Source organism: Rhinoderma darwinii, chromosome 6, assembly GCF_050947455.1.
Source record: "Rhinoderma darwinii isolate aRhiDar2 chromosome 6, aRhiDar2.hap1, whole genome shotgun sequence".
NCBI classification, from domain to species: Eukaryota; Metazoa; Chordata; class Amphibia; order Anura; family Rhinodermatidae; genus Rhinoderma; species Rhinoderma darwinii.
The window spans coordinates 7,753,670-7,772,713 of NC_134692.1; positions in this window are offsets into that span (position 1 = coordinate 7,753,670).

Sequence of the window (19,044 nt, forward strand, 5' to 3'; positions counted from 1 at the left end):
CACAAAATGCTAAGTGTTACATTTCCCTGCAGCGCCACCACAGGAGAAATGAAGCATTACACAGTGTCCATTCATATCAAAGTGTTGACTGTGTAATACAAGATAGGACAGGTCCTCCAGGGATGTTCTATGTAACCGCCCTCCACTTTGGCCCAGAGATGAGGATCTTGAACAGAGGACGCCCCGCTATTACCCCAGAATTCCCAAAAATAGGTTTTCTAAAACGAGCAGCCCGTTTTTAGGAGGTTTCCGGTCTGAAGTACATAAAGCCATAATGAAAAATTCTGCAGCTTTCTAATATAATTTATATTTCAATTCCTCACCATTTTCAAGATCTCTGCTTGCAGGCAGCTCTCAAGGACATCAGAATAATAGCGCTTACATACACTGATACATTGTAACTATCCCATCAGCTGCCTGAGCAGGACTAGAACACGTCGAATGTCAACTCACTGACAACAAGCAAAGATCTTGGAAATAGTAAGGTATTCAGATACAAATTATATTAGAAAGTTGCAGAACTTTTCATTATATAATGATTAAATAAATCTGACAAATATCTGCTATGACATCTGCATCGGATATGCCATAAATATTTTTTGTCTTTAAAGGGATTTTCCAATTCTTTGTAAATAAAACGTAATCATTATGTTGTGAAAAGTTCAGAAACTTTCTAATATAGTTTGAGTTTCAATTCTTCACCTTTTTATGATCTCTACTTGCTGCTCGTTAATGAAAATGTTATTGTTTATATTAGAAATTGTAATATTTTTTTATTATACAATGAATACATTTTTTTGCTCTTATATAGATAACATTTATTGAAATAGTCCATATAAAATCACAGAGGATTTAAAAAGTGACCTCATTTGTGTGCCGTTATATGGCGCCTCTGTACAATGCCGTATTATGGACTTATTCTTCCCTAAAGAGAGTACAAAGCCTTCATAATATGCAGGTTATTTCCTTCACACTGAACCAATGTAGGAGACAAAATACAATTATGCAATTAATTTGCTAGAAAAATAACAATTTTCTGATACTTTTCTTACACGTTCCGAATACTCTTGATTGCAAAAATTCCCAAACACACTTGTAAATTGAGCAACAAGAAGTATCCAAGAAAAATATCAATAAAAAGTTATTAGAAGGATGTAGCCATCTCTAGCCAATAAAACATTATTACTCAAACTTGTAGACATTGATTTTTTAAGATGAGAAATGTGGATACAAGATCCTGGGAAGGGAGGGTGGGATTCGGAGGGCGTTTGATTCTCGGGTTCTTGGAGTTTGTATAATGGGTTAACACGGATTTGTAGTCAAACTCATTGTAGCTGATGGGGTTCTGCATGTTTGTCTTGCTTTTATGTATGTTTACTTGATTTCTTCACTGTCGCTAATTGTTGATATTTTGTATCATATATTGGTCACGGTCACGACTCTTAGATTCTACATTGTGATGAAGTGGACTATTGTACAAATTGTCCTGTCCCTGGATATTGCAGGGTTCTCCTATTAACTTCAACAATACAAAAAAAATTAAGCAAAACTGCATGGAAAAAATGTCACAGCACTAAAGGCTATTTAAGTAGACATAGCTTGAAATAACCTCTATCATTATTATTAGGGAGGATAACAGATCTGAGAAGAAGGAGGAAGAGAGAGGAGTAGAAGGAAAAGGAAAAAAATTGGAAAGAAAAAGAGAAGAAAAAAAAAGGAAGAGGAGAAGTAGAAAGAAGAGACGGAGAGAGAAGTTGAGAAAGCATATGAGAAAAAGAAGGAAGAGAAGAAGGAGCAAGTGAAGATGAAAAAAATGAAAGAACATGAAGAGGAGAAAAAGAAGAGGGAAACAAGAGCAGAAGATGAAGGAAAGGGAAAGGGAGAAATAAGGAAGAAGAGAAGAAGTAAAGGAGGAGAAAGAATATGATAAAAAGAAGAATGAAGAGCAGAAGGAGCAAGTGAAGATAAAAAAAAGAAAAGAGCAACAAGAGGAGAAAAAGAAGAGGGGGAAAAAGAGCAGAAGAAGAAGGAAAAGGAGATGAAAGATGGGCAGAAGAAGTAGAAGAAATAGAAAGGAAAGTGAGAACAGAGTAAGAAGGAAAAAGAGAAGAAGTAAAGCAGGAGAAAGAAAAGGAGAAAACAAAGTACTGTAGGAAGTGAAGAAAAGATGACGGAAAAGCAGGAGAAAAAAGAGCAGAAGAAGGATGAGTAGAAGGAAAATAAGTAAATGAGTAGAAAGAATATATGAGAAAAAGTAGAAGTCGGAAGACAGGAAGCAGGAAGAGAAAAAAGGAAAAGAAAGAGAAGAAGGAAAAGGAGAACAAAGAGGAGCAGAAGTAGAAGAGGACAAGAAGAAGTAGAAAGAAGAGGGATAGAAGAGGAAAAGAGCAGAAGAAGAGGAGAAAGAGCATGAGAAAGGAGTCAGGAAGAAAATAAGGAACAAAAAGAGATAGAAAGAAGAAGAGGAGAAAAAGAGCAAAAAAAGAAGAGGAATAAGTAGAACTAGAGGAGGAGAAAGAATATGAGAAAGAGAAGTAGCAAGAGAAGGGGTATGAAGAGATAAAGGAAATGAAAGAGAAAGAAGAGGAGGAGAAGAAGAAGAAAAAGGAGAAGAATGACAAAAGGGGAAAGAAAGTAAAAAGAAAAAGATAGAAGATGAGAAAATAGAGCAGAAGAAGAAGGAGGAGTAGAAGAAGAAGAGGGGGAGACAGAATATGAGTAAGAGAAGTAGGAAGAGAAGGAGAAGGAAGAGATGAAGGAAATTAAAGAGAAAGGAGAGGAGGAGAAGAAGAAGGAAAAGAAGGGGAAGAAAATAAAAAGAAAGAAGATAAGAAAAAGAAAAAAGAAATAGAAAGAGGAGAAAATAGAGCAGAAGAAGAAGGAGTAGAAGAAGAAGTAGTGGAGGAGAAAATGTGAGGAAGAGAAGGAGAAGGAAGAGATAAAGAAACTGAAAAAGGGAAAGAAGAGGAGAAGAAAAGGAAATTGAAAAGAAGTGGAAAGAAGAAGAAAAGAAAGAAGAAGAAAAGGGAGAAAGAGGAGAAGAAAAGGAGATCAGAAAATAAAAAGAAAGATAGAAGAAAAAAGTGGAAGAGGAGAAAAAAACAAAAGAAGAATAATGAAAGGTAGAAGCAATGAAGAAAAAGACAGGAGCGGAAGGAGAGAATGCATGGTGAATCTCATAACTGCCTGAAGATAGTACAAAAATCCTGCAGTGGTGAATATTACATGGACATGGTGGAATGACTGTAGATGGAGGCCATACCACTGCTACGGAGCCTACGGAGGTGGGGGGCAGTGGCCAAGATGTGTCTCACTCAAATGCAGATTTCAGAAAATGTAGATTTAAGCGCAAGTTGTCCCAGAATGCTGCTGATCCTGGGCAACCACAAGTGCTAGAGAGTCATTTATTAATGCAGAACAAACATACAGCACATAGGGGGGTCCTGAAGGCAGCAGATATGAGGGTACAGCCAGAATGAAGTAGGGTTCATCATGCTATGGGGCCCTTCTCCTCCGTGTACCTCTTGGTTTCATGTGATAGAATTTTCTTTACCATTTTAGCATTTACCATATAGATCAGGGCAGACTATTGTTCTATGTTTTCACCCATTTCAGTACCCGAGAGGCTGCCCTGATGCCAGGTTATCCGTCCCCAGATGTTCGAGTCTATATTATCCGCCATCATGTATGGATGTAATGATGAAAATTGAATTCACAAAAACCTGAAACTTGATTTATTGCTGAATGTATTCCGCATGCAAAGAGCAAGTCAAATTATCTGCGGAAAATGCAAAGTTTTTTCCCAAAATGGATGAAACACAAAGGTGAGGGAGAACAGACGGAGAAGAATCTTATCAGACGCCGTCACCCGGAGCTCCTTTTATTTAATATTGTATTTGCTTCTGTCATTTCTATTTCCCTAAATCCAACGAGTTACAAATCCCAGTGAAATCTTAAAAAGACCTTTGATTTGTTTGACCTGCAGCTTAGCGGCTTCTTCTTTGTGGCCGGAGCTTTTATCTGTTAATTGTCTTTATGGATTTTACCACACGACGAGGCTTGAGAGACGGCACATCACACTGTGACCACATGGATCCAATGTTCTTCATCTGTCAGACAGAGGCTGCGATATTGATCGACTGATTAACAGCCAGTAACTTAAAGCTATCAGTTTTTACCACATCAGATAACTGTACAGTGCATGATTTAAAGACGACTTCACAGAATGCAAATCATCACGGCAAAATCACTGAACAAGTAGGAAATGCTGGGAGATTTCAGCTCTGAAGCCTCTGAATAGCGAGCGCAGCTCTAGAGTATAATACAGGCTGTAACTCAGGATCAGTACAGGAAAAGTAACATAATGTATGTACACAGTGTCTCCACCAGCAGAATAGTGAGTGCAGCTCTGGAGTATAATACAAGATGTAACTCAGGATCAGTACAGAATAAGTAATGTAATGTATGTACACATTGAATCCACCAGCAGAATAGAGAATGCAGCTCTGGAGTATAATACAGGATTTAACTCAGGATAAGTAATGTATGTACACAGTGACTCCACCAGCAGAATAGTGAGTGCAGCTCTGGAGTATAATACAGGATGTAACTCAGGATCAGTACAGGATAAGTAATGTAATGTATGTACACAGTGATTCCAGCAGCAGAATAGCGAGTGCAGCTCTGGTGTATAATACAGGATGTAACTCAGGATCAGTACAGGATAAGTAATCTAATATATGTACACAGTGACTCCACCAGCAGAATAGTGAGTGCAGCTCTGGAGTATAATACAGGATGTAACTCAGGATCAGTACAGGATAAGTAATGTAATGTATGTAAACAGTGACTCCACCAGCAGAATAGTGAGGGCAGCTCTGGAGTATAATATAGGATGTATCTCAGGATCAGTACAGGATAAGTAATGTAATGTATGTACAGAGTGACTCCACCAGCAGAATAGTGAGTGCAGCTCTGCAGTATAATACAGGATGTAACTCAGGATCAGTACAGGATAAGTAATGTATGTACACAGTCACTTCACCAGCAGAATAGGGAGTGCAGCTCTGAAGTATAATACAGGATGTAATTCAGGATCAGTACAGGATAAGTAATGTAATGTATGTACACAGTGACTCCACCAGCAGAATAGTGAGTGCAGCTCTGGAGTATAATACAAGATGTAACTCAGGATCAGTACATGATAAGTGATATAATGTATATACACAGTGACTCCAGCACCAGAATAGTGAGTGCAGCTCCGGAGTATAATACAGGATGTAACTCAGGATCAGTACAGGATAAGTAATGTAATGTATGTACACAGTGACTCCACCAGCAGAATAGTGAATGCAGCTCTGGAGTATAATACAGGATGTAATTCAGAATCTGTGTAGGATAAGTAATGTAATGTATGTACACAGTGACTCCACGAGCAGAATAGTGAGTGCAGCTCTGGAGTATAATACAGGATGTAATTCAGAATCTGTGTAGGATAAGTAATGTAACCTTTGTACAAATTAACTCCACTTTTTAGGTAGATTAATTCTATTTGTAACCTGTAAATTGATCATTAAAGGTGCACATATCCTTTAATATTGCATTAACATGTATTACAATTTTTAGTGGTGAGAAACTGCTAAACAAGTTTGCTAACCTGATATGTTGGGGTTTTTTTTCAGGACAACTTATCTAAAAATCACGGACAGCAAACATTGAATCAATGAATCATGAATATGATAAGTAATATATGTCTATAGCTTAGAATAGTGATATAAACACATTAGCAGCTGTAGCGCGCGCACATGAAAATAATTATTTATTAGTCCATGATCCCCTGGACTATATAAACGGCTTTGCCCTTTCACTCATTGCCTGAGCTTTGTTGTATTTACTCGTGTTAGTCTTGCAAATGGTCCCTTAGTGTTATCCTGGTCCCAGTGTTCCCGTACCTGCTACCTGTATCCTGTATCCCGTGCTACCTTGTTCCTGTGCCTTAGAAAGTTGGATTTCTGTTGTGCCACCGATCACGCCTGCTGTGTTACACCACGCCTGGTGTCTGCTGCCAAGGTCCCACCTGAGCCTAGCCGTGGCTACTGTCTGAACTACTACAGGTACCCTTGTGCTTGGACTATATATACATTGACTTGGTACACTGTTTGGCCAGCTTCTTTCCCGCTAGGGCTGTACGGCCCAGTGGGTCCACATAACCACAGATCGTGACAGCAGCGAGTACTGTGACCTCTAAACCAATGATAATTACAATCCCAATAATTGGCACCAACTCACTCAACGTTAAAAAAATCACGGACGCACCAATTGTTTTTTTACGGACACTGGAGAAAAGATCCTTATTTTTACGAATTGTCCAGGAATTTACGGACGGTTGATAATGGAATCCAACTAGATACTAATGGTATTAAATCAATTTTTTAAAGCATTCCCTCCCCTAATGTGGCAAAAAGTTACATCTACCTTGGCAAGGCTAGAAGACGTACATTTATAAAATAGCAAAATCACTCTCTGATCTAACTCGTATCCAAACCATTGCATCTTATTTGTCAATCAGCGGGTGAGTTGTAGCCATTCTGTCCTAACATTGTATGCCACATGTAACCCTAGACTCATGTATGCTGCAATTATTGTAGCATGCCCCTGTTGTGCCACTCTGCACCCCGACTTCTACTACTCAATTCTAACCTTGCAGTGTTCTGCGACAGCTTCCCTTCCTGCTCGTACATCACTGCTATGCGCGGGTTGTGTCCTCCTGTTTTCCTATACACAGACACATACAGTACCTGCATTGTACATGAAACCTCAGTGCAGAGAGTCCCAATTTCTCACTTTTCCTTTACTTTGTTTATGGAGGGACTTTTATTAATGGGCCAAGTAAGGCAACCGGGCTAGGTTTTCCTTCAACCAGGGCAAAGATTCAGTTTGCTGCCCTAGCCCTGCATCTAAATACCCTGGGCAAGCCGGTGGCTTGTTGGTTCAACCCCTGACACCTAGTACGTGGGGCACATGCCCCGCCAGTTTGCCCCCAGGTACACCCCTGGTTGCAGGCATTATAGAAACCCCTTCCAACACTTTCTAAGACCTAAAATCAATGACTGGTAATATATCTGTGTTACATATGCGTACAATATATGTGTAATAGACATATCTATATCTGTAGCTTGTCAGTGGGCAAAATAAGAAATAAATTGAGTTCAAAGTGTCCCTCCGAAGAACTGTAAAATTCCTGATACACAGTATGAACCCGAAGGTCAAGTCCATTTGTCATATAAAATGAGTTTTGTCAACTCAAATGAAATCCACTAGAAAAGATATATATATAGGATATAAACAGTGATATACAATATATCTATATACATATATATATATATAATTTACTAAAGTTTATTCTGGAGCACAAAATTAAGTCTGGTGCATGTATTTTGTACTATGAGGAACGACTCATGAACCTTTCTACAATTCCAAAGTTTGTCTTGCCAAGATGTGATAATCTCATAGAACTCTTGTGCTCTAATTCAAAATCAATAAACAATATTACTCAAATAACATGGTCTCATATGAAGGCTATGTTTTTTTCCCTGTTGTTTTTTTTTTTTTTTTAAACAAAGGTTTTTATTGAGAAAATAAGAAAACATCTGATGTACATATATTACACTTTACAAGAGTATATCGGGACAACCCCCGCTGACAGTCATATATGAAGATCATACTTATAAAGGTCAAGGATGATCAGAGCATACATAAATATACATCTTAGGCCCATATCAGGGGCGTAGCTAGAGGCTCATGGGCCCCGATGCAAAAATTCTTACTGGGCCCCCCCCCCCGCAAACTTCTCATGGCCGACGGTCCCATTTCAGCTGCATCGCTGGGTCTCCTAAGTGACCCAACAATGCAGCACTAGCAGCCGGGGGCGTCACTAAGGCTGGGTTCACACACACTATTTACGGACGTAATTCGGGTGTTTTAGCATTGAATTACGTCCGAAAATGCGGCTCAAAAGCGTCGGAAAACATCTGCCCATTCATTTGAATGGGTCTTACGATGTTCTGTGCCGATGGTCATTTTTTTTTACGCGCCGCTGTCAAAAGGCAGCGCGTAAAAAAGTGCCTGTCACTTCTTCAGACGTAAATGGAGCCGTTTTCCATGGACTCCATGGAAAACCAGCTTCAATTACTTCCGTAATGGACGCAGCAAAAGACGCCTGCACATGCCATTACGGCTGAAATTACGGTGCTGTTTTCTCCTGAAAACAGCACAGTAATTTCAGCCGTAACAGACGCTGCCGTGTGAACATACCCTCAGGGCTTAAAATGTCCGGGAAATAGCCCCAATACATATGTGTCCGCCCCAAAAAAAAGTGTGTATGTGAGACAGCATAGCATATCTATAGCACTACGACCCTATAAACTATGGATAGGATTAGATACAGTGGCTCAGAAGGCAGTATCACACATGATAGGATTAGATACACAGCTCAGCAGACAGTATCACACATGATAGGATTAGATACAGTAGCTCAGCAGACAGTACCACACATGATAGGATTAGATACAGTGGCCCAGCAGACAGTATCACACATGATAGGATTAGATACAGTAGCTCAGCAGACAGTACCACACATGATAGGATTAGATACAGTGGCTCAGCAGACAGTACCACACATGATAGGATTAGATACAGTGGCTCAGCAGACAGTATCACACATGATAGGATTAGATACAGTGGCTCAGCAGACAGTACCACACATGATAGGATTAGATACAGTGGCTTAGCAGACAGTATCACACATGATAGGATTAGATACAGTGGCTCAGCAGACAGTATCACACATGATCGGATTAGATATAGGGCCCAGCAGACAGTATCATACATGATTGGATTAGATACAGAGCTCAGCAGACTGTATCACACATAATAGGATTAGATACAGGGCCCAGCTCGCTGACATTGCGGCTCCAGCGCTGGACCCAGGATAGGTAAGAATAATAATTTTGCTTCTTTATGTGTTACTGATTATTTTTGTGTGTTTGTGTTTTTTTTTACAGGTTCGGTTGTTGGACTTCGGATACGAGGACTTCAATGACGGCGTTTTTTTTATTCTCAATAAAATGGTTAATGAGGGTTGTGTTTTTTTATTTCAATAAAATATTTTTTCTATGTGCTTGTATCTTTTTAAACTTTATTATCACCGCCTTAGTAATGGCCGCTGGCTGATTGACAACCTCCATTACTAAGGCGGGGCTTAATGTTAGCCGGTGCAGAGGCTACACTAACCCCCATTATTACCCCGGTACCCACCGCCACCAGGGGTACTGGGAAGAGCCGGGTACAAACCAGTACCCGACCATCTGTAGTGACGGGCAGGTACCGGGGTGGCCGCAGGCTGGTAGTATTAGGCTGGGGAAGGCCAAAAACAGTGGCCCTTCCCACCCTTGTAATGCTGCCTGCTGCTGCTGTGTTGTATCTGGCTGGTTATGAAAATTGGGGGGGACCCCACATCGTTCTTTCCAATTATTTTTTATTTTTTTTTAAATGACGTGGGGTCCCCCCCATTTTCATAACCAGCCAGATACAATAAAGCAGCAGCAGGCAGCATTACCAGGATGGGAAGGGCCACTGTTTTTGGCCTTTCCCCTCCTGATAATACCAGCCTGCGGCCACCCCAGTGGCCGACCATCACTACAGATGGTCAGGTACTGGATCGTACCCGGCTCTTCCCAGCACCCCTGGTGGCGGTGGGTACCGGGGTAAAAAAGGGGGTTAGTGTTAGCCTCTGCATCCGCTAACACTAAGCCCCGCCTTAGCAATGGATGCTGTCAATCAGCCGGCGGCAATTACTAAGGCGGTAGTAATATAGTTTAAAAAAAAACACAAAGACATAGAAAAAATATTTTATTGAAATAAAAAAAAACCCACACAACCCTCATTAACCATTTTATTAATAAAAAAAAAGCTGTCATCGAAGTAGTCCTGGAATCCGACGTAGTCCAACGACCGAACCTGTAAGAAAACACACAAAATGATTAGTAACACATGTGTTAGGGTATGTGCACACACACTAATTACGTCCGGAATTGACGGACGTATTTCGGCCGCAAGTACCGGACCGAACACAGTGCAGGGAGCCGGGCTCCTAGCATCATACTTATGTACGACGCTAGGAGACCCTGCCTCACTGCCGGACAACTGTCCCGTACTGAAAACATGTTTACAGTATGGGACAGTTGTCCTGCAGCGAGGCAGGGACTCCTAGCGTCATACATAAGTATGATGCTAGGAGCCCGGCTCCCTGCACTGTGTTCGGTCCGGTACTTGCGGCCGAAATATGTCCGTCAATTACGGACGTAATTAGTGTCTGTGCACATACCCTAAGGCTTAGATACAGGGCCCATGTGTGATACTGTCTGTGGGACCCTGTATTTAAGCCTACCACAAGGTAGGCTTAGATACAGGGTCCAGCAGACAGTAATCTTATACAGTATAAGATTACTGTGTGCTGGGGCCCTGTATCTAAACCTACAGTGTGGTAGGCTTAGATACAGGGCCCAGCAGACAGGATCACGCATGGGCCATGTATCTAAGCCTACCATGTGATTGGCTTAGATACAGGGCCCAGCAGACAGGATCACACAATCTGTGATCCTGTCTCATGGTCCCCCTAAGCCTGCTACATCGTAGGCTTCGGGGTTGTGCAGTCCCTAAACATTGATGGCCTATCCACAGGATAGGCCATCAATAGCTGATGTGTCGCCCGGGACCCGCAAATCAGCTGTTTTGAAGGGGCCGCAGCACTCATACGAGAGCGGCTTCCCCTTCATTTCACTACTCGCTCACACTGTGAATTGCCGACACGGATTCACAGTGTGACCGGAATGAAGTGACAGGAATGAAGGGGAGCAGCTCTCGTACGAGTGCTGCGGCCCCTTCAAAACAGCTGATTGGCGGGTCCCGGGAGTCGGACCCCGCCAGTCAGGGATAACCTTACCTTCCTCTTCGGCCGCGGCGGGAGTTCTGTAGTCTCGATGCTGTGCGCGGCGGCATAGCGCTGTGACGTCATGCGCTGCGCACAGCGCTTGACGTCAGGACCTCCGCTGCGATCCGGAACCAGGAAGGTAAGTAAAGTATGTTACTATAGTAACAGGGGCCCGCGGCCCGAGTTACTATAGTAACTTTTTATTGATGTGGTGCGGGGGGCCGTGGGCCCCCCTGGCTTCGGGGCCCGGTCGCAATTGCGACCGCTGCGACCCCTATAGCTACGCCAGTGGCCCATATAAAGTTGTAACATGAACAGTCAATGTTATATGAAGGACTAAAAACATATGTACTCCTCTAGTAATATATTTGTTTTACTCGGTTTCTGATAAAAAGGAAAAAGAAAACAAAAAACATCTAGATCAAACTAAACAAAATTAACTAAAAAACAGAACCAAAGAATAACACTAAACCTTACTCACAGGATCATACATTTGTAAGGAAAAATGTCTTATGTGTGGAGAGAATCAACAAAATAACGAGAATCAGTCCATTTATCCCAATGAAGACGCTGGGTCACTAGGGTTCTCTGCTGATAAATCGAACGTTCCATAATACAATTAAGATTAACACATTGAATCACCTCATTCAGCGTAGGAGTGGAGGTCTTCTTCCAATACCTAGCAATTAATATTCTTGCGGAGCACAACACATGAAAGATTACGGTCTTATCATGTGTATGAAAGTCGCCTAATCCCACATTAAGTAATGCCAACTCCAGGGTACATTCTAGCGGAAATTGTAGGACATTGGTTAATAGTTTATCTATTTTCTTCCAAAACGTCTTAAGAGCTGAACAAAACCAAAAAATATGCTTAAGAGTACCAACTTCCTTACCGCACCTCCAGCACATATTAGATGAGTTAGGGTAGATGAGAGATAGGCGGTGAGGTGTCAAATACCACCTGTATAATACCTTCCTAGAGGCTTCTAAATGGTGAGTGGAGTTGGATAGTTGAGAGGCCAGGGAGAAAGTAGCTTCCCAGTCTACACTACCCGTGGGCAATGCAAGATCCGTTTCCCATTTATCAACGAATAGAAGGTTAGATTTGTTCAACATTTCCAAGATAGCCTGATAGGCTTTGGACACCCCTTTTGCTCTTCTATCCGGCTGGTGAAAGTATATTTCGTAAGGCGTTTTAAGGGGAGGAGTATCACTCATTCCCAACAAAAAGTTACGCACTCTAACATATTTGTAAAATTCTGTAATTGGCAGATGAAACTTAGTAGATAGCTCCGCATCCCTGTTGTTTTTTTAAATAAAACTATGTATCAGTGTGTTTTGTGCAACTTTCGAATTACTTTTTATTAAAAATGATTTTTACTTTTTGAGATACAGCTGCTTTGTATCCTGTATAAAGAGCAGCTGTATCGTGCGCTGAGACCTGAATCCGTCTGATCAGCGGAAGTGTCTCTGACAGTTCATAACTTAGAGGTGATCGGTAACAGGTGGATCCTGCGTGTCAGAGACTTGCAGGACCCGCTGGCGCTGAACCCGTCAGTCCTGCAGACCAAACGGATTCAGGTCTCAGCGCTAGATACAGCTGCTCTGTATACAGGATACCTCAAAAAGTACAACTAATTTTTAATAAAAAGTATTTAGAAAGTTGCACAAAACACACTGATAGACATATATATATACATATATATATATATATATATATATATATATATATATATATATGTCTATCTATATACAGTGGAGGAAATAAGTATTTGATCCCTTGCTGATTTTGTAAGTTTGCCCACTGTCAAAGTCATGAACAGTCTAGAATTTTTAGGCTAGGTTAATTTTACCAGTGAGAGATAGATTATATAAAAAAAAAAAAGAAAATCACATTGTCAAAATTATATATATGTATTTGCATTGTGCACAGAGAAATAAGTATTTGATCCCCGACCAACCATTAAGAGTTCAGTCTCCTCCAGACCAGTTAAACGCTCCAAATCAACTTGGTGCCGGCATTATAGACAGCTCTTACATGGTCACCTGTATAAAAGACTCCTGTCCACAGACTCAATGAATCAGTCTGACTCTAACCTCTACAAGATGGGCAAGACCAAAGAGCTTTCTAAGGATGTCAGGGACAAGATCATAGACCTGCACAAGGCTGGAATGGGCTACAAAACCATAAGTAAGACGCTGGGTGAGAAGGAGACAACTGTTGGTGCAATAGTAAGAAAATGGAAGACATACAAAATGACTGTCAATCGACATCGATCTGGGGCTCCATGCAAAATCTCACCTCGTGGGGTATCCTTGATCCTGAGGAAGGTGAGAGCTCAGCCGAAAACTACACGGGGGGAACTTGTTAATGATCTCAAGGCAGCTGGGACCACAGTCACCAAGAAAACCATTGGTAAGACATTACACTGTAATGGATTAAAATCCTGCAGTGCCCGCAAGGTCCCCCTGCTCAAGAAGGCACATGGACAGGCCCGTCTGAAGTTTGCAAATGAACATCTGGATGATTCTGAGAGTGATTGGGAGAAGGTGCTGTGGTCAGATGAGACTAAAATTTAGCTCTTTGGCATTAACTCAACTCGCCGTGTTTGGAGGAAGAGAAATGCTGCCTATGACCCAAAGAAGACCGTCCCCACTGTTAAGCATGGAGGTGGAAACATTATGTTTTGGGGGTGTTTCTCTGCTAAGGGCACAGGACTACTTCACCGCATCAATGGGAGAATGGATGGAGCCATGTACCGTCAAATCCTGAGTGACAACCTCCTTCCCTCCACCAGGACATTAAAAATGGCTCGTGGCTGGGTCTTCCAGCACGACAATGACCCGAAACATACAGCCAAGGCAACAAAGGAGTGGCTCAAAAAGAAGCACATTAAGGTCATGGAGTGGCCTAGCCAGTCTCCAGACCTTAATCCCATCGAAAACTTATGGAGGGAGCTGAAGATCCGAGTTGCCAAGCGACAGCCTCGAAATCTTAATGATTTACAGATGATCTGCAAAGAGGAGTGGGCCAAAATTCCATATAACATATGTGCAAACCTCATCATCAACTACAAAAAACTTCTGACTGCTGTGCTTGCCAACAAGGGTTTTGCCACCAAGTATTAAGTCTTGTTTGCCAAAGGGATCAAATACTTATTTCTCTGTGCACAATGCAAATAAATATATATAATTTTGACAATGTGATTTTCATTTTTTTTTTTTATATAATCTATCTCTCACTGGTAAAATTAACCTAGCCTAAAAATTCTAGACTGTTCATGTCTTTGACAGTGGGCAAACTTACAAAATCAGCAAGGGATCAAATACTTATTTCCTTCACTGTATATAGATATAGACATATATATATATATATATATGTCTATATATATATATATATATATATATATATATAGCACGCAAGCGCACATATATATGTGTGTATATATATATATATATATATATATATATATATATATATAATTATTTCAAAGGTGTACATAGCCTTTAATATTACCTTCAGCTAAAAATGAACATTTCACTTTGTTCTAGAATTTCCATGTTTAGTAAATGTGTGATGTTGTTTTCAATTCGGCCACTTTTCCTCCGGACTTGTCAACATCTTTACAATGCAAATAAGAGTGGGCATAGACGTGTTGTATTTAATCCGAGTGTGGGCACCACCATTGGACCCAAGGAACCCCAGCCGGACAAAAACTTTTTTATAAAATGTAGGGGGAGCATTCACTTTTTGAAACTATTGGTACATCTTTCTAAGACTTCAAAGTTTTTAATTAAGGCTTAAGCTGTGAAAAATTCAAGCCCTGATATAAAATGATAAATTCCGTGTTGACTGGCATCCCAAGGTGGCATGTCACTGAGAGATGCACTCCGCACGTCAAGTGTCCTCTGTGCATGACTGATGGGTGAAGCCCAAGGAGGTACTTAATATTTATTTCATTAATCACTTTTGCTGCTGTTCTGTTTTTTCAGGGTTAAATCTGACGTGTCAAAATTCATCAAATCCAATTCACCAATGTTGAAAAAAAGTTTACTGATCGACTTCAAAAAGTTGAAGTGTCCATCACAAAAGAGAAAAAACAATTACAGCTATAGTTTCCGAGGAATAACCAGCAATGAACACACTGGTCTGGATGGATTGTGATCATGTTTGGGATCCTACAATATGTAAGGTCAGGGGCAAGGTCGCAGATGGCAGCAACTGTAAGGAACACAAGTGCCTCCTTATAGAGCTCATGTCCACGTAATAGTCCGCTGACACTTTGTATCGCACAGCACAAGTTTTCATATAGCCCAAGCCTAAATGCAGAAGCTGCATACTGGGTAGTTTTTGTAGAAAACGCTGGCATACATTTTTTTTTTATAGCGCTGATTGATTGATTGATTGATTGATTGATTGATTGATTGATTGATTGATTGATTGATTGATTGATTGATTGTTCGTTTAGGGTTGGGGGTTAGTTTAAGTTTCTGACATAAAAAATAAAAACAATCTACCTGGTCGTGGTCACACATTGTACTTGCAGCAGAAGGATGAGGTGACGGTCTGTGGGTATGTGGACCCACTAGGCTGCACCGCCGTAGAGGGGAGGCAGCTGGCCAAGCAACAGAGCACCCCAGCAATACAAAGTACCGCTCTAGGGTACCTGAATAGTCCAGACAGTGGCTGAGGCTTTAGCACCGATGGAAGTGGGTGCCGCAGGTTGCACCAGACGTGGCAGATAACACTGGACGTGGCAGATGACAGCAGGTGCAGTAAGACACGACTCCAACACTAACAGGCTCAGGAACAAGAACACAGCATGGGATACAGGATACAGGTAACAGGGCACGGGTAACAACATGAACAGGATAACACTAAGGGACCATTTGCAAGACTGACATGGAAATACTAACAAAGCTCAGGCAATGAGCAAAGGGGCGGGGCCCTTCTTATAGTCCAGGAAATCATGGGCTAGATGATGATGATGATTTCCCATGTGCGCGCGCTGGCCTTTTAAGCCCGGGCACGAGCGTGCGCGTGCACAATACGGGACACAGCAGACTGGAGCGGAAGTGAGCGCTGGTGACTCCTGGGAAGCGCTCACAGATCCATGGCTGTGGAAGCCGGGGGTGAGTAAACCAGACGGTCCGTGGCCATTGACGCTACAGTGACCATGATCTAACTAAAGTAAATATACACTTTTGAACACTATCTTAATATATTAATAAATCTAATTTTGCGCTGATTAACATTTTCGCTGATGCAACAAATTTCCCACTTTTTACATACACACATTGAGCCTGAATTATAAAATATTATACCACCATACCCATATATTTTCTGCAAGTAGACACCTTGCATATTTCAAAAATTGCACCCAGCACTATACTCATGCGCACCTTCATGCAGTTTTGCATTAAAGCGTAAACCATTCCTTACAAATTGCATAAAAAGTCATGACCGTGTCTGAATGCCTGACATGAGCAAAGCCTGAGGCGCACAACACCACCTAAAAAAAAAATCAGGATATTCACAATATATTATATCCTCTCTGATTGATAAGAGGGGTGTGCTGTGTCCTCCTGGGGTCACTGGAGACTGTACAGAAGGGAGATGACAGTATCAGGCTGGGGACTTTCTTCTTGCTCTTACTTGCAGATCACCCCCTCCCCCTTCCTCCTACAGAGACACAAAATCCTGGAAATAAAACTTTTAATTTTGCTCCCTGACTTGAAGTGAGTGCTGCACCCCGAATATTGCACCCTGAATATTTAGTTTGTTATCATTTGAAATCTAAGGCCAATTCTGTGCTTTAATGTGATACTAAGGTCTAAGCTCTGGCCCCTTTATTCTAGCCGCAACATTTAAAGACATGACATACATACTTGGCAGTGAAAGGGTTAGCTTTATAATATAATTTATGTCTTTATTAGGGTTGCAGCTGCTAATACCCTGCATTGCAATATAATAAAATTATAACATTCTGAATGTCTGCAGTCACCACTAGAGGGAGCTAAGGAGCTTACTGCATACATTTTATACATTGAACTCATTATTAACGCAGTATGCAGTAAGCTCCTCAGCTCCCCCTAGTGGTGGCTGCAGGGAGACAGAATTTTATCATGCAACTGGAATATCATACAACTCTATCAAGCAGGGAATTTGTAAAAACTAAACTCCAACCACTATAAAGATATATTACGATAATCAAGACAGAATGTTGAACCTATCTATTGTTAGGAAACATCCATCACTTTAAGGTTGTTATGACTACTAGCCAAGCTTCTGGGTGGCCCTGGTTTCTTGTGCAGAGACAATCTCATTTCTCTATCTGCGTCCTATCAGGGTCAAGTGTGGAGTATTTGAACCTGTTCCGTTTTCTCATTGTTGCTTGTGATTTCTTATGTTTGCATGTGTCTGATCAAGCTCCTGACTACACCCTGTATCACCCTGACTGTTTGGACACTTTGAACTGGACCTCGGCTTTGTCTTTGGATTTTCCCTCTGCTCACTGATTTGGACATTCTGCTCTCGGCTGGTTTTGACCTCTGCAACTCCTGGTATTCTTCTGTTTTGCAATTTACACTTTTAGTATCTCCTGGTTTTGACTCTGCTTGTTGATTACCCTCCGGCTTGTCTGGTTATCCGTTTTAGTATTGCCTGCATTGCACCTCTTGTCCAACACCTTATTCTGAAAAAGCAACCTGGTTCTAATCCAACCTGCCCTGCGGTGGGCTCTGGTGAAGACCACAGAGTAGCCTTAGACTCTGCTGATCAGAGTGGTGACAGACTTGAGGTAACTAATTTACCTGCACGCTTGATCCAGACGGTCTCCAGCTGCCTTTGGGGAATTGCTCGTATAGCCATTCCATAACTTGCACTCCAGGGGAATTGCTTAAATAGTGATTCCTTGACATATATATATATACCGTAAATTAAAAAAAAACAATGGTGGACATTCACTTTAAGCAATGTCGCTACATATATTCTGAAACGTTACGCACTAAATTTCTGTGTTTTAGAGCCAGATAGGGAACTATTATTTTTCCTTTCCACATCATCTCCGTAACCGCACTCGTAAGATTGCATCTCATGATGAACGTCCACTGCAAGCCAAAATAAGGACTTATATCTTCACAAATAACTCGAAAAATATGATGAAAGCCGCGCCCGTCTGACTGCATGAAGCGCACATCTGCTGCTCGCTCGGCTTAAGACGCTCACACAACTTGCAATGTTCAGAGCGGAGAAATCACAACAAAGTGTTGTTTCTCTACAGCGGCATCGCCGGGACTGGCACACAATTTCAATGTCTTCTGCGCAAAGCGGCATCATGGGAACGTTTTAGTCTCCGAGCTGAATTCATTAATATTTTTTCCTCATGTTTAAGAAGCCTTCACATTGTTTGCACTGCTGCACAGCCAGATACTGTGATCAATACATTATTACCGCGTGCCGCTATTAAATTCTACACAGAAAGTCTACGAGGCCTTTAAATGCCAACGTTTTATGGAGGTCACTAACTGGATGCTGCAAGAAATGTAATATCAAGCGTTCAATGAGGAGGCTGTGCGCGATAAACATGATACAACTTACCTGCACTGATACATTGTAGCAAACTCTCAGGACAGGAGATTGGTGCTGCAGAAAGGATTATAGGGTTTGTCATGTGGACAACTTTTTTCCATGTATGTCCGGCTCAGGCCCCCCTCCTCTATGGGTATGTTCACACAGGACGGATACGCTGCGTAAAAGCAGTGAGGAATCCGCCCTGGGATTTATTACCGGACGAAAAAACGCACCAAATTGTTGTGCAGTTTTTCGGCCGGAATGTCCGCTGCGAAAAACTGCACATAGAGAAAAAACAAAACATATTATAATTATAATACTTATTGCAGCTGAATGCTGGACGAGCGTCTCTCCAACATCCTCGTCATGAAGTATCTCAACATCCGTAAAAGAAAATACTTACAAAGTTGCACTTTCCTAATTGTGAGGACTATAAGGAACAGTTCACACAGAGTTTTTTTGCAGGCAGAAAAATCTG